The 14568-nt window shown below is 42.7% G+C and overlaps 1 protein-coding gene across 1 annotated transcript in view; it reads left to right on the forward strand.

The window, feature by feature from the left end:
- GLIS3 (GLIS family zinc finger 3) overlaps positions 1–14568 on the forward strand; it is a 495075-nt gene that overhangs the window by 421364 nt on the left and 59143 nt on the right. The gene's annotated exons all lie outside the window — the stretch shown is intronic.

Consider the following 14568-nt stretch of genomic DNA (forward strand, 5'->3'; position numbering starts at 1 on the left):
AATAATGAAGAGTTGGAGAACTCAGTTTTGTTTTTTTTTTTTGTAACTAAAACTTCAGCTTTTGTTACAAGTCAGACTTTATTTCCAAAAAGAAAAAGAAATGAAGAACATTCCTGTAAGAACGTCCAGGAATGGTCATCCATTCCTGCTCCATCTTTCTTCTTTCTGCTTGCTGACGCTGCTCAGAATGGGATAACTTAATACACAGAGGCAGTACTGGATTTTTCACGGATTAGTCTGAGTTGTTTGCTTGTTCAAGTTATTTTACTGACTTTCTGTGTAACTAACTCTCTGCAAGTGAATAAGTATGTAGGTTGAGAGGTGAAGGAAAGAAAGCTAAAGTATGAGATTTGAGGTTTTAGCTATGTCATAAATTGTCTCGAAAGACCGAAGAGGGCTGCATGAAATGTTGGTCCCAGAGCATTTGAGAGAGCTGCCAGATGCTGCTGTTCGACTTATAACTAACAGTCTTTGTTCTGAAATGCAGTTGTTTCAGATGCTTTCCCTAACATGAAGTTAATTACACCTGGTATTTCAGAAGGCTTGATGGTAACCTTTGGCATTTACATGGATGACATCAGCTGTTATCTTCTAGTTGTATCCTATGTATTCCAGAAAGACATGTAAGCATGTATCCTCTTCCAAACAAATAACGTCTTTTCTGGCTATAAATCCAGCTGCATGATGTGGAAATGTAATTGGGCAGGCTTCATAGATGTTTGGAGCTCATGTGGGAATATCTATTTGTAAGAGAACCTGAATATTCATGTAACTGTCCAGACATCAATAAATTCTCATTTTACCTTATTTATTTCTGTTCCCCAGTGAACAGCAGTGCTCTTCAGCTCAAAGTTAATAGGCATGTTCTTCAGAGATGTACCCTCTCTTACCTTAATAGAACATCTCCCTAACACATTTGTTTATTGGTTGCCAGGTAGCTCTCCCATCAGGTGACATGAGTGTGCTTTCTTTGTCTTAGCGCACCAGTGACAGTTACCACTGTTTGCCATCAATTAGCTTGGGGTAGCATGTCAAGGATGTACGGGTGGTGTCATTTTAGTGTGACAGCCACCCGATCTGGTTGAAAAGGGATTGTTTCATTATCCTCTTATCAGGGCTGCTGGATGATGATACTCTACACTGCAAAGCGGGAGGGGAAAAAAGACAGGCAGAAAGAATAGATTTTTAGAGATTGGCAATATTAAAATTATTCATGCCTCAAGGAGAAGGGAAAGATTAGAGAGCTGACTGGGCAAACCCTTAAGAAGCTTCTTTTTCCTAATACAGATGGAATATGGAATGATGCCCTTCCTGATGGAGACAGAGAAGAAGCAGGGTGGGGGGGGGGTGGTGGTGGGTGGTGCTGTGCCCAGACATTAGGAGGAAAGAAAAACAGGAACTAGCCTCTTCTACTCATAGGCAACCAGGCAGGGATTAGCTGCACCCCCTCTCCCATTTTCTAGTTAACCTCAGTAGCAAATGCAGCCTTCCAAGTGACCCTGCCAGGGCCTGTGCCTTGCTAGAAAACTCTGGCTTGTGGATTTAGGTCATGAAAGCATTTTCCGCTGAACAGCAGTGCAACTAAATTGTTTCATGGAGAAATGCAAAGAACTACAGAAGATATTGGGTCCCAGATTTTCATTATTGAGGATGAAAACTCCAGTCACCCACCCCCGCCTGTTTTTGTCATTTTATTCAGAATGACTGAGGATAAGTTTTTTTATTTTTTTATTTTTTTTTTAATTCTGAAAATTAACCATGGCTGGATCTTTATGCTCTTGGAGAAACAAACACAAAGAAGTGCTGAAAATGTAAAAATACTTCAAGATAAACTAAGCTTCAAGGGGGACAATTGTGTTGACATTTTAGTAACAGCCCATTTTCACTCCTTAACAAAGTGCAGTCATGCATGAAAATAACTTGTTATCTTTTAAACTGAAACACATTAAGGGTTGTAACTCAAAGGTGTGTATTACTCATGAAAAATAAAGTGCAACATTTTAACCCTATGAGGATTCTTTCACAGGCCCTGAACCTTTATAGTAACTTGCATTAGAAAAATGAAACAAAAATACTTATTATTAGAGAATATGATATACATACTCTCCTGCACTTTAAAATGACTCTGGTTCACAGTTTGTATTTGTATGCATCTTTAGGTAAGAGGCCATTCTTCACTGGAGATTTACCATTTTAGAGCAACATATGCCTTTGTCTTGGAGAAGGCAATGGCACCCCACTCCAGTGCTCTTGCCTGGAGAATCCCATGGACGGAGGAGCCTGGTAGGCTGCAGTCCATGGGGTCACTGAGAGTCGGACACGACTGAGCTACTTCACTTTCACTTTTCACTTTCATGGATTGGAGAAGGAAATGGCAACCCACTCCAGTGTTCTTGCCTGGAGAATCCCGGGGGAGGGGGGAGCCTGGTGGGCTGCCATCTATGGGGTCGCACAGAGTCAGACACGGCTGAAGCAACTTAGCAGCAGCAGCAGCATGCCTTTGTCTTCCCCATCCTATTAATTATAGAATTAATTACAACAACATAAATAGCCAAGGAATGGAATCAATGATTTGTTGAGCACTTATCCATGGTCCACACACTGTGCTAAGTGTTTTCTATATACTATATAATTATCCTCACCATCCTGCGAGGTATTCTCCTTACTCAAGATGAGGAAATAGAGCTTAGGTTAAGTGACTTGCCCAAGACACCTTTCTAGTAATTGGTAAAGCTCAGATTGAAACCCAGGCTCACCTGACCCACAGTGTATACTCTTTATTCCTTTAATAACCACCCTAACACTATCTCTACCAAGTGCCCAATTTCTGGTGAGCCCGAAGGAGCTAAAATTTTCACTGCAGTTCAGCTGTTTCCCAAATCCTTCCCAGGTTCAAATTTCTCCTGCAGGGAACCTTGGAGAGGAAAGAGAAAGACAAGACTGAGCTTACCATTTGAATGGGGCCTCTAATGCTTTTTAATATCTCTGTGAAAGCAGCTTACCCCCGGTACCCAGACCCTGGATATAATGCCCTGGAGATGAGAGGTAAGTCCATACCTCTTCCCGTGTACCAGCCACTAAGCATTAAATGCCATTGCGCAGTGTCCCAGCATTCCTTTGACACTGATTATAAGAGAATTTACAGTTTGTGCATAGGTTCCCCCTTTTGTATGAGAGTAGGCCCTCTATGAAGTGCAGCACCATGACTTTTCAAGTAATCACAAATGAATCCAAAAGCAGATTTACTATAAGTTCTTAGTGACAACAGATCTGCCCAGCAAATCTCTTCTTCATGTATCATTGACGGAGACAGTGGCCTTACAGCCCACAACAGAAAACATCACGCTTGCTTGTGGTAACAGGTGCATACATCTGATTGTTCATGAACAACCCCTCCCTGCCTTCTTTCTTTCCCCATCAGTGGATTGACATGCTCCTGACAAGCATCTGAAATCTTTATTTCAGAAAAAAGCACATCTCCTACCAGCTGTTTGTTTTCCAAACCAAATAATTCAGTTAATTTTTTGCCTGAGTTAATTTTCAGAGCTAGAAATTTTCTCTCAGCTACGTTGAGGTCTCTTTAAGTGCTTTGAGGGTAGGTAGAAACAAAAATGGGAATATACTTTTTGACCCGTAATCAGCATTTTGGTGGTTAAAGCTATCATATGCATTGCGTGTGTGGGGGAAAGTGCCTAGGGATTTCACACAGCCTTTACAAATGGAGTGTGCAGGAATTCTGATACAGTATCAACACTCCTATGCCTTTCTTTAGGGACATTTTTTGCATTCATCCTTCATTTGAGAGGCAATATAGTATGATGGTTACAGGCATGTGTTCTGAAATCAGGTTTCTCAGGTTTGAATTCCAGGTCCACTACTTATGAGCCACATGACCTGTGCCAGGTAACCTAATCAGGAGAAATTGGAGAAAAGTTTGCAAAGTACTGAATAGATGTTAACTATTGAAACTGGGGTGTGAGGCAGACAAGAAGATGAAATACAGCAGAGCTATGGTCCAACACCGACTGCTCAAAGTGCAGTCTGCTGACCAGCAGCCTCAGCATCGCCTGGGACTTTGGGAACTTAATAGAAATTCAGAATATCAGCACTCATTGCCTCCAAGACCTAGTGAATCCAAATCAATACTTTTCCCTGGTCACTGGTTTGCAAATTAAAGCTTGAAAAGCAGGATTCTAGTTTCCCATATAGTTTTGAACAGGAATATGCCCTCCAGTTGACTGTTTTAAACACCTAAGCCTGACAAGGGAGATCTTCTTCCCTGCCTTCTAAAATGATGAAAACCTAGTCACCAAACACTGCCTTATGGAAGTTTCCCTGGCTCTGGCAATGGGCCCGAAACAAGTAGATTTCATTTCAGAATGCTGTGAATGCCTTGCCTGCCTCCAGGCACACAGTGAATACATGACAACTGAAGAATTCCCAGGGGTGTCCTGTCCATACCCATTAGACATAAAGATTAATTGTTTTCATTTGGGCACAGAGAGCGAGCTGCCTATTAACCCAAACTAAACTGAGCTTGTTAAAGGCTCAGGCCTAGAATGCCATGGTCCCGGTAGCTGGTGAGATGACATCTGGGGACCAGATAACACATGCTGCTTTGTCAAAATTAAAAAGCCCAACTGAGTCATCTCCACCTACCTCTATAAGGAAATGGGATGAGGGACCTTGGTGAGCTAAGCCCCAGAGAGAAAGAAAGCCTAAAGTAGCAGGGAGGCCAGCTGCTGGTCCTCTGCTGGAAGAAGGGCTCACAAATTCATCTCAAGACCAAGCTTTTATTTCCTTGGGGAGTCCACCATCTCTTAATCACAAAAGCAATAAGAATTTCCAATATGTTCCTCTGCCATGCCTAATCAGTTGTTCCAGCTGCCAGTCATCAGCACGGTCTAGGGGCTCACCTAAAAGCCCTCTTCCAGCCCTGAAATCAACACTGACCCCTGAGGTGATGCCCCTGTAGGTAGCCTGTGTGTGCTGGTTTATTTGATTACAACAGTTTTGTTAATATTGCCCTGGATGCTCTAGGGTTCCGTTCTCTTCCTTAGGCTTTGATTGATAGGCCTCATTGTATGCCCATTAGTAGAGTTTGGAAAATCATTCTGAGTGTGTGTGGAAGGAAATTTTTCCTTTTGCAAATGACCTTACCCTTGCACTCTAACATAGAGATTATCTTCCCTAGGTTAAAAAAAAATCACTTGGCAAAGCTCAAGCATTTGTCGGTGTTTGTTATAGTGGGCTGGTCTATGTGAAGTTCTCAGGTATTTCAGACATTAAGAGATCAGCACTTGCCTGATCCATAGTGAAGTGAAAGTCACTCAGTCATGTCCGACTTTCTGCAGCCCCATGGACTGTCCATGGAATTCTCCAGGCCAGAATACTGGAGGTGGTAGCCTTTCCCTTCTCCAGGGGATCTTCCCAACCCAGGGATCAAACCCAGGTCTCCCGCATTGCAGGCAGATTATTTATCAGCTGAGCCACAGGGAAGCTCAAGAACACTGGAGTGGGTAGCCATTCCCTTCTTCAGGGAATCTTCCCAACCCAGGAATTGAACCAGGGTCTCCTGCATTGCAGGCAGATTCTTTACCAACTGAGCTATCAGGGAAGTCCATAGGGGCTAGAAAATTGTGTTTGAATGAATGAAATAATATTCTTACACCACAGTGAGTTTAGAATCCTGGATGCATGACTTTGATAGCTAGAAATAGAAGTCTCTGATAGAAGTCTCTGTAGGATGCATTTCCTATGCCATAGTGGAAGTATCTGAGAAATGTGGATCTTTGAGAGAGTTCAAGGGCAATCCTACTGAAGCCATCACTATGTGACCCCAAATTGTGTCCATTTTATATTAAGGTATGTGAGTTGGGATTTAGATAAACATTGCAAAGCCATGCTCTATAGTTCTGTTCAGTCACTCAGTCACATCCTACTCTTTTCTACCCCATAGACTGCAGCTTGCCAGGCTTCCCTGTCCATCACCAACTCCCAGAGCTTGCTCAAACTCATGTCCATCAAGTCAGTGACACCATCCAACCATCTCATCCGGTCACCCCCTTCTCCTCCTGCCTGCAATCTTTCCCAGCATCAGGGTCTTTTCAAATGAGTCAGTTCATTGCATCAGGTGGCCAAAGTATTGGAGTTCCAGCTTCAGCATCAGTCCTTCCAATGAATATTCAGGAATGATTTCCTTTAGGATTGAGGTTTGATCTCCTTGTAGTCCAACACCACAGTTCAAAATCATCAATTCTTCGGCACCCAGCCTTCTTTATTGTCCACCTCTCACATCCATACACAACTACTGGAAAAACCCTAGCTTTGACTAGATGGATCATTGCTGGCAAAGTAATGTCTCTGCTTTTTAATATGCTGTCTAAGTTTGTCATAGCTTTTCTTCCAAGGAGCAAGCATCTTTTAATTTCATGGCTGCAATCACCATCTGCAGTGATTTTGGAGCCCAAGAAAAGAAAGTATGTCACTGTTTCCATTATTTCCCCATCTGTTTGCCATGAAATGATGGGACTGGATGCCATGATCTTAGTTTTCTGAACGTTGAGTTTTAAGCCAGCTTTTTCACTCTCCTCTTTCACTTTCATCAATAAGCACACTACTTCCTCTTCACTTTCTGCCATAAGGGTGGTGTCATCTGCATATCTGAGGTTATTGATATTTCTCCCAGCAATCTTGATTCCAATTGTGCTTCATCCAGCTTGGCATTTCGCAGGATGTACTCTGCATATAAGTTAAATAAGCAAGATGACAATATACAGCCTTGACGTAATCCTTTCCTAATTTGGAACCAGTCTGTTATTCCATGTCTGGTTCTAACTGTTGCTTCTTGACCTGCAGAAAGGTTTCTCAAGAGGCAGGTCAGGTGTTCTGGTATTCCCATCTCCTTAAGAATTTTCCACAGTTTGTTGTGATCCACACAGTCAAGGCTTTAGCGTAGCCAATGAAACAGAAGTAGATGTTTTTCTGGAATTCTCTTGCTTTTTCTATGATCCAACAGATGTTGGCAATTTGATCTCTGGTTCCTCTGCCTTTTCTAAATCCAGCTTGAACATCCAGAAGTTTTAGGTTCATGTACTATTGAAGCCTGGCTTGGAGAATTTTGAACATTACTTTGCTAGCGTGTGAGATGAGTGCAATTGTGCAGTAGTTTAGACACTCTTTGGCATTGCCTTTCTTTGGGATTGGAATGAAAACTGATCTTTTCCTGTCCTGTGGCCACTGCTGAGTCTTCCAAATTTGCTGGCATACTGAATGCAGCATTTTAACAGCATTGTCTTTTAGGATTTGAAATAGCTCAAATGGAATTCCATTACCCCCACTAGCTTTGTTTGTGGTGATGCTGCCTAAGGCCCCCTTGACTTTGCACTCCAGGATATCTGACTCTAGGTGAGTGATCACACCATCATGGTTATCTGGGCCGTTAAGATCTTTTTTGTATTTCTTGAGTTCTTTTGTATATTCTTGCCACCTCTTCTTAGTATCTTATGCTTCTGTTAGGTCCATACTGTTTCTGTCCTTTATTATGCCTGTCTTTGCATGAAGTATTCCCTTGGTAGCTCTGATTTTCTTAAAGAAATCTCTAGTCTTTCACATTCTATTGTTTTCCTCTATTTCTTTTCATTGTTCACTTAGGAAGGCTACCTAATCTCTCCTTGCTGTTCTTTAGAACTCTGCATTCAGGTGGGTTTATCTTTCCTTTTCTCCTTTCCTTTCACTTCTCTTCTTTCCTCGGGTATTTATAAGGCCTCCTCAGAGAACCATTTTGCCTTTTTGCATTTCTTCTGTTGGGGGTGGTTTTGATGACTGCCTCCTAGATAATGTTACAAACCTCCATCCATAGTTCTTCAGGAACTCCATTGGATCTAATCCCTTGAATCCATTTGTCACTTCCACTGTATAATCCGAAGGGATTTGATTTATGTCATACCTGAATGGTCTAGTGATTTCCCCTATTTTCTTCAATTTAAGTCTGAATTTTGCAATAAGGAGTTCATGATCTGAACCATGAACTGCTATGATGGAGTAGCCATCATAGTCAATAAAAGAGTCCAAAATGCAGTAAGGTGAGGTGAAGTCACTCAGTCGTGTCCAACTCTGCGACCCTGTGGACTGTAACCTACTAGGCTTCTCCGTCCATGGGATTCTCCAGGCAAGAATACTGGAGTGGATTGCCATTTCCTTCTCCAGGGAATCTTCCTGACCCAGGGATCAAACCTGGGTCTCCCACATTGGAGGCAGACGCTTTAACCTCTGAGCCACCAGGGAAGCCCACCACAAAAAAGTGAAAGTCACTCAGTCTTTGAGACCCATGGCCTATACAGTCCATGAATTCTCCAGGCCAGAATACTGGAGTGGGTAGCCTTTCCCTTCTCCAGGGGATCTTCCCAACCCAGGGATCGAACCTAGGTCTCCTGCATTGCAGGCAGATTCTTAACCAGCTGAGCCACCAGTACTTGAATGTAATCTTAAAAATGACAGAATAATCTCTGTTTATTTCCAAGACAAACCATTCAATATCACGGTAATCCAAGTCTATGCCCTGACCAGTAACACTGAAGAAGCTGAAGTTGAATGGTTCTATGAAGACCTATAAGACCTTCTAGAACTAACACCCAAAAAAGATGTTCTTTTTATTGTAGGGGACTGGAATGCAAAAGTAGGAAGTCAAGAAACACCTGGAGTAACAGGCAAATTTGGCCTTGGAGTACAGAATGGAGCAAGGCAAAGGCTAATAGAGTTCTGCCAAGAGTATGCACTGGTCATAGCAAACACCCTCTACCAACAACACAAGAGAAGACTCTACACGTGGACATCACCAAAGGTCAACACCAAAATCAGATTGATTATATTCTTTGCAGCCAAAGATGGAGAAGCTCTATATAGTCAGCAAAAACAAGACCAGGAGCTGACTGTGGCTCAGATCACAAACTCCTTATTGCCAAATTCAGACTTAAATTAAAGAAAGTGTGGAAAATCACTAGACCATTCAGGTATGACCTAGATCAAATCCATTATGGCTATGGAGTAGAAGTGAGACATAGATTTAAGGGACTAGATCAGATAGACAGAGTGCCTGATGAACTATGGATGGAGGTTCATGACATTGTATAAGAGACAGGAATCAAGACCATCCCCAAGAAAAAGATATGCAAAAAAGCAAAATGGCTGTCTGAGGAGGCCTTACAACTAGCTGTGAAAAGAATGGAAGTGAAAAGCAAAAGAGAAAAGGAAAGATATACCCATTTGAATGCAGAGTTCCAAAGAATAGCAAGGAGAGATAAGAAAGCCTTCCTTAGCGATCAATGCAAAGAAATAGAGGAAAATAATAGAATGGGAAAGACTAGAGATCTCTTTAAGAAAATTAGAGATACCAAGGGAACATTTCATACAAAAATGGGCTCAATAAAGGGCAGAAATGGTATGGACTTAACAGAAGAGGAAGATATTAAGAAGAGGTGGCAAGAATACACAGAAGAACTGTGCAAAAAAGATCTTCATGACCCATGATCACTCACACTTACCTAGAGCCAGACATCCTGGAATGTGAAGTCAAGTGGGCCTTAGGAAACATCACTATGAACAAAGCTAGTGGAGGTGATGGAATTCCAGTCGAGCTATTTCAAATCCTAAAAGATGTTGCTGTGAAAGTGCTGCACTCAATATGCCAACAAACTTGGAAAACTCAGCAGTCGCAACAGGACTGGAAAAGGTCAGTTTATATTCCAATCCCAAAGAAAGGAAATGCCAAAGAATGCTCAAACTACCGCACAATTGCATTCATCTCACACTCTAGTAAAGTAATGCTCAAGTTTCTCCAAGCCAGGCTTCAGCAGTATGTGAACCGTGAACTTCCAGATGTTCAAGCTGGGTTTAGAAAAGGTAAAGGAACCAGAGATCAAATTGCCAACATCCACTGGATCATCAAAAAAGCAAAAGAGTTTCAGAAAAACACCTATTTCTGCTTTATTGACTATGCCAAAGCCTTTGACTGTGTGGATCACAGTAAACTGTGGAAAATTCTGAAAGAGATGGGAATACCAGACCACCTGACCTGACTCTTGAGTAATCTGTGTGCAGGTCAGGAAGCAACAGTTAGAACTGGACATGGAACAACAGACTGGTTCCAAATAGGAAAAGGAGTATGTCAAGGCTGTATATTGTTACCCTGCTTATTTAACTTATATGCAGAATACATCATGAGAAACACTGGGCTGGAAGAAGCACAAGCTGGAATCAAGATTGCTGGGAGCAATAACAATAACCTCAGATATGCATATGACACCACCCTTATGGCAGGAAGTGAAGAAAAACTAAAGAGCCTCTTGATGAAAGTGAAAGAGGAGAATGCAAAAGTTGGCTTAAAGCTCAACATTCAGAAAACTAAGATCATGGCATCTGGTCCCATCATTTCATGGCAAATAGATGGGGAAACAGTGGAAAACAGTGGCCGACTTTATCTTTTTGGGCTACAAAATCATTGCGGATAGTGATTGCAGCCAAGAAATTAAAAGACACTTACTCCTTGGAAGGAAAGTTATGAACAACCTAGATAGCATATTCAAAAGCAGAGAGAGACATTACCTTGCCAACAAAGGTCCATCTAGTCAAGGCTCTGGTTTTTCCAGTGTTCATGTATGGATGTGAGAGTTAAACTATAAAGAAAGCTGAGTGCCACAGAGTTGATGCTTTTGAACTGTGGTGTTGGAGAAGACTCTTGAGAGTCCCTTGGACTGCAAGGAGATCCAACCAGTCCATCCTAAAGGAGATCAGCCCTGGGTGTTCATTGGAAGGACTGATGTTGAAGCTGCAACTCCAGTCAGTACTTTGGCCACCTGATGCAAAGAGCTGACTCATTTGAAAAGACTCTGATGCTTGGAAAAATTGAGGGCAGGAGGAGAAGGGGACGACATGGTTGTGGATAAGATGGTTGGATGGCATCACCGACTCAATGGACATGGGTTTGGGTGGACTCCAGGAGTTGGTGATGGACAGGGAGGCCTGGCGAGCTACGCTTCATGTGGTCGCAGAGAGTCGGGCATGACTGAGCGACTGAACTGAACTGAACTGAGCTGATCTGTGCCACAATTCTGTAGTTAATTCCTCCATGTCTCTGGTGATTATTTTTGTCTCAGGCAGTATCCACAAACATTGCCTTGAACTCTGCGTGCAAAGTACTCTTTGTCAATACTGAATTATAAGCTTCTACAAAATTGTCTAAGCAGAATAGAATTTGTTTTATACTTCTCATTCTATCTGTTAGAATATAAAGACAAATCACAGGTTTCCTTTTGCTGACAGGTGATTTCTTATACCCTACCTAAGAAACTGTTCCATATACTTTCTTTACCAGCTGAGGGAAACCCATACACTTTCTTTAATATGCTTCAAATTGAACCCTAAAGCCTCCCTTCCTTATTCTTATAGGGTCCCCAGTCAAAGGGTCTCTGCCAATTTCAGGCCAGTCACTGGCTATAGCAGTGAATGGAAGGGCTGTAGATGTATGTTTTAACTGTTGATCAGTGTACACATGACCTCAGCACATCTGGAGGGCAAGTTTCTAAGCCTTCAAACCTAAACCATATACACCTCTTACGTTCCGTCTCACATTCCCTTCACTACCTGTCCCTACCTATGGCCATTGCTATGGCAACCAAGCATAACTTGGCAGCGCCTCCCCTCAATTGCACGGATATTGGGCATCTGTGAGAACTTTTAACCACTGTGGTACATGTACCTACTTGGAAGTGTGAGAGAGGTAATACCCTTTACCAGTGGGGGACAGGAGTTGGTGGGTGGATGTTCCTTTTTGTCCTTGTCCTATTCATGGAACCCAGGATGGTCTCCAATGGCATTTAGTAAATGAAGATGGTGTTCATCTTCATTTACTAAATAAATATGAATGATGCATTGGAGACAGTAGGCACCAAGAGTATCTGGTTCCCTAGTCTATCGCAAAACCTGGCTCAGTGTCTGTCACATGGTAGGTACCCCATAAATACTTGTGGAATAATTGGCTGCTGAGAGATAAATGAGAAGAACACAAGTAACTCTATGCACACAGCAAAAATACTGGAATAAGTTCAGAAAGGTAGAGGATATGACAGGCAAAAAGCACAGTAGCATAAATTGCTATGACATAATTGAGGTGTGGTCAGTTGTCTGATTTGGCCAGAGATTAGGGCACGTTTGGAGGCCACAAATAAGATAGTGTATTAGAGATCTGGACACCATTTGATGCTGTATCCTAATAAGTCTCAGTATTTTGGTATAATGATTTATAGAGATCTGTTCCCCTTATTCAACTGCAACCTCCTCAAGGACAGGAACCCACATATAGTAGAGTGGCTAGCATGTAGTAGACACCAAATAAACATTGAATTAAAAAAAGTAGTGGTTGGAGGATGGGTAGATGGATGCATGATTGATGGATCATTGGGCCTGGCTATTAAGTGGGCTGAAGGAGGGGACCTTAAACAGGCCTGACTTTCAGTGTGTGGCAGGCTACACACAATACCAAATTTCCCAGCCTATTTCATTGCAGCTAATGCAAAAACGAAGCTAATATCGCTAAGGTAGACCTTTGGGAAGCAGCACATTTTCTATCGAAACACAGAGCAGAGCGTGGAGTGTGCATACCAGATTTCTCTGTTACTCATGGGTTGGAAACAGCAAGGCAGCACTTGCCTGTGATAAACACACACACACACACACACAAAAACACCTCCAGGGGATAATAAGTGATGGGTGCATTCAGCAGGTACAACAAAATAAATAGGAGAGTTCACGTTTCCACATTAAGGCACACAAAAAAATTGGTTGTGTTTTCACAGTGTCTCTGTGACCTCTTATTATTCCATTAGTTTTTGGAATAGTATATAAAACACCAAGCTTCATGCTGACAAACCCCGTATTGAAACTATTGCCACAGTCAATCCAAACAGCCTTCTCCCGTGGGTAAAATTATTATTTGGAATACAAGCAGAATGTGGTTGCCTGAGCGAGCTGAGCATAAATGAGGTAGTGATTCATAAGGTGACTAGCGAGTTTGCAAACGTGCGGCTTTTCTGGAGGCTGACGTGCAGCAGAAGCTCTTCATTGCCCTTTTGAGCTGGTAAGCATTTTCTAGTCTCACCACCTCTTCAAGACCTGGAAGACAGTGGAGGATGCAGGCGTCTGAGGACAGAAGTCAACCTGACACAACGCTGACTTACCAAAAATAAAACCTTCAAATCAGATCACACTCCTGTCAGTAGCTTTTTGAGCGGGAAGATGATAATTCTGCTTCTTCACATGTTCCTTTAAGTACTTGAACTTTTATTCCATTGGATTACACTTTTGGGGGCTGGGTCATCTGGGGTATTAATTCTATCCTGGAGAGGTTGGAGAAAAGTGTGCTGGTCTAAAAATACAGCTCCTGAACTTCTAAACCTTCAAATCTCTTTGATTATGTGGCTTCTTTTTCTGAATCCTGAACCTGATTTTTCAAATTTTTTGAAATCCATTTATTCTTTGATATCAGTAGAGTAAGTTCCAAAAGAGCAGAGATGGGTATAAAGCTCTGCAGAGCTTTGTATAGAGAAGGCAGTTAGAGTCAGCATAATGATGCTGCTATTATTGCAGCATAATGAGATATCTGCTGAGTGGGTCCGAACATGGAGAGAGCCCCTCTGATAGTGATAGACTCTGAAAGTGACAGGCCCCAGTTTCTTCTGTGATAGCGTACCAATTAGCTGATCTAAATGGGTACATATTTAAGTTTGAGGTCATGTACAGTTCCCAAAGGCTAGACTGCCCTCAAGAATGAGGCTGTAACTGACTCTCTGTGTGATAACAGACAACAGCGGGAGAAGATCCCCGAGGCCCCTTTTCCATATTTTGTGGTTTGGGGAGAGGACTCATTTTTGATAAAGACTGGGTGTATTTATTCATCAAACCATTGGGAAATGACCAGGGTCAGTTAGACTCTCAAGTTAAAAGAATGTAGGGTCCTGCAGTGGTACTAGGATCAGGGGAAGCTCTGTTCTCAATTACATTGATTTAGGAGAAGGCAATGGCACCCCACTCCAGTACTCTTGCCTGGAAAATCCGTGGACCGGGGATCCTGGTGGGCTGCAGTCCATGGGGTCGCTAAGAGCCGGACACGACTGAGCGACTTCACTTTCACTTTTTACTTTCATGCATTGGAGAAGGAAATGGCAACCCACTCCAGTGTTCTTGCCTGGAGAATCCCAGGGATGGGGAAGCCTGGTGGGCTGCCGTCTCTGGGGTCACACAGAGTCGGACACGACTGAAGTGACTTAGCAGCAGCAGCAGCAGCAGCAGTGACAGGGAGGCTGGGAGTGACCCACAGCACCTCGCTGCAGTGCCAAAAAAAGGAGGGAATCCTATGTTGTGTCCTTCTGGGTCAGCAGACCGGACACTCTGTTACCTGATTCTCATCCCCTGTGACTGAGAAGTGCAAATACAGAGACCTGCGCCCAGGTAGAAACATTACAAGATGGACTAATTACACAGTGTCCAGACAGGGCCCTTGCCGGGCAGGGCAGC

This window comes from Capra hircus, chromosome 8 (assembly GCF_001704415.2).
Source record: "Capra hircus breed San Clemente chromosome 8, ASM170441v1, whole genome shotgun sequence".
Lineage (NCBI taxonomy): Eukaryota > Metazoa > Chordata > Mammalia > Artiodactyla > Bovidae > Capra > Capra hircus.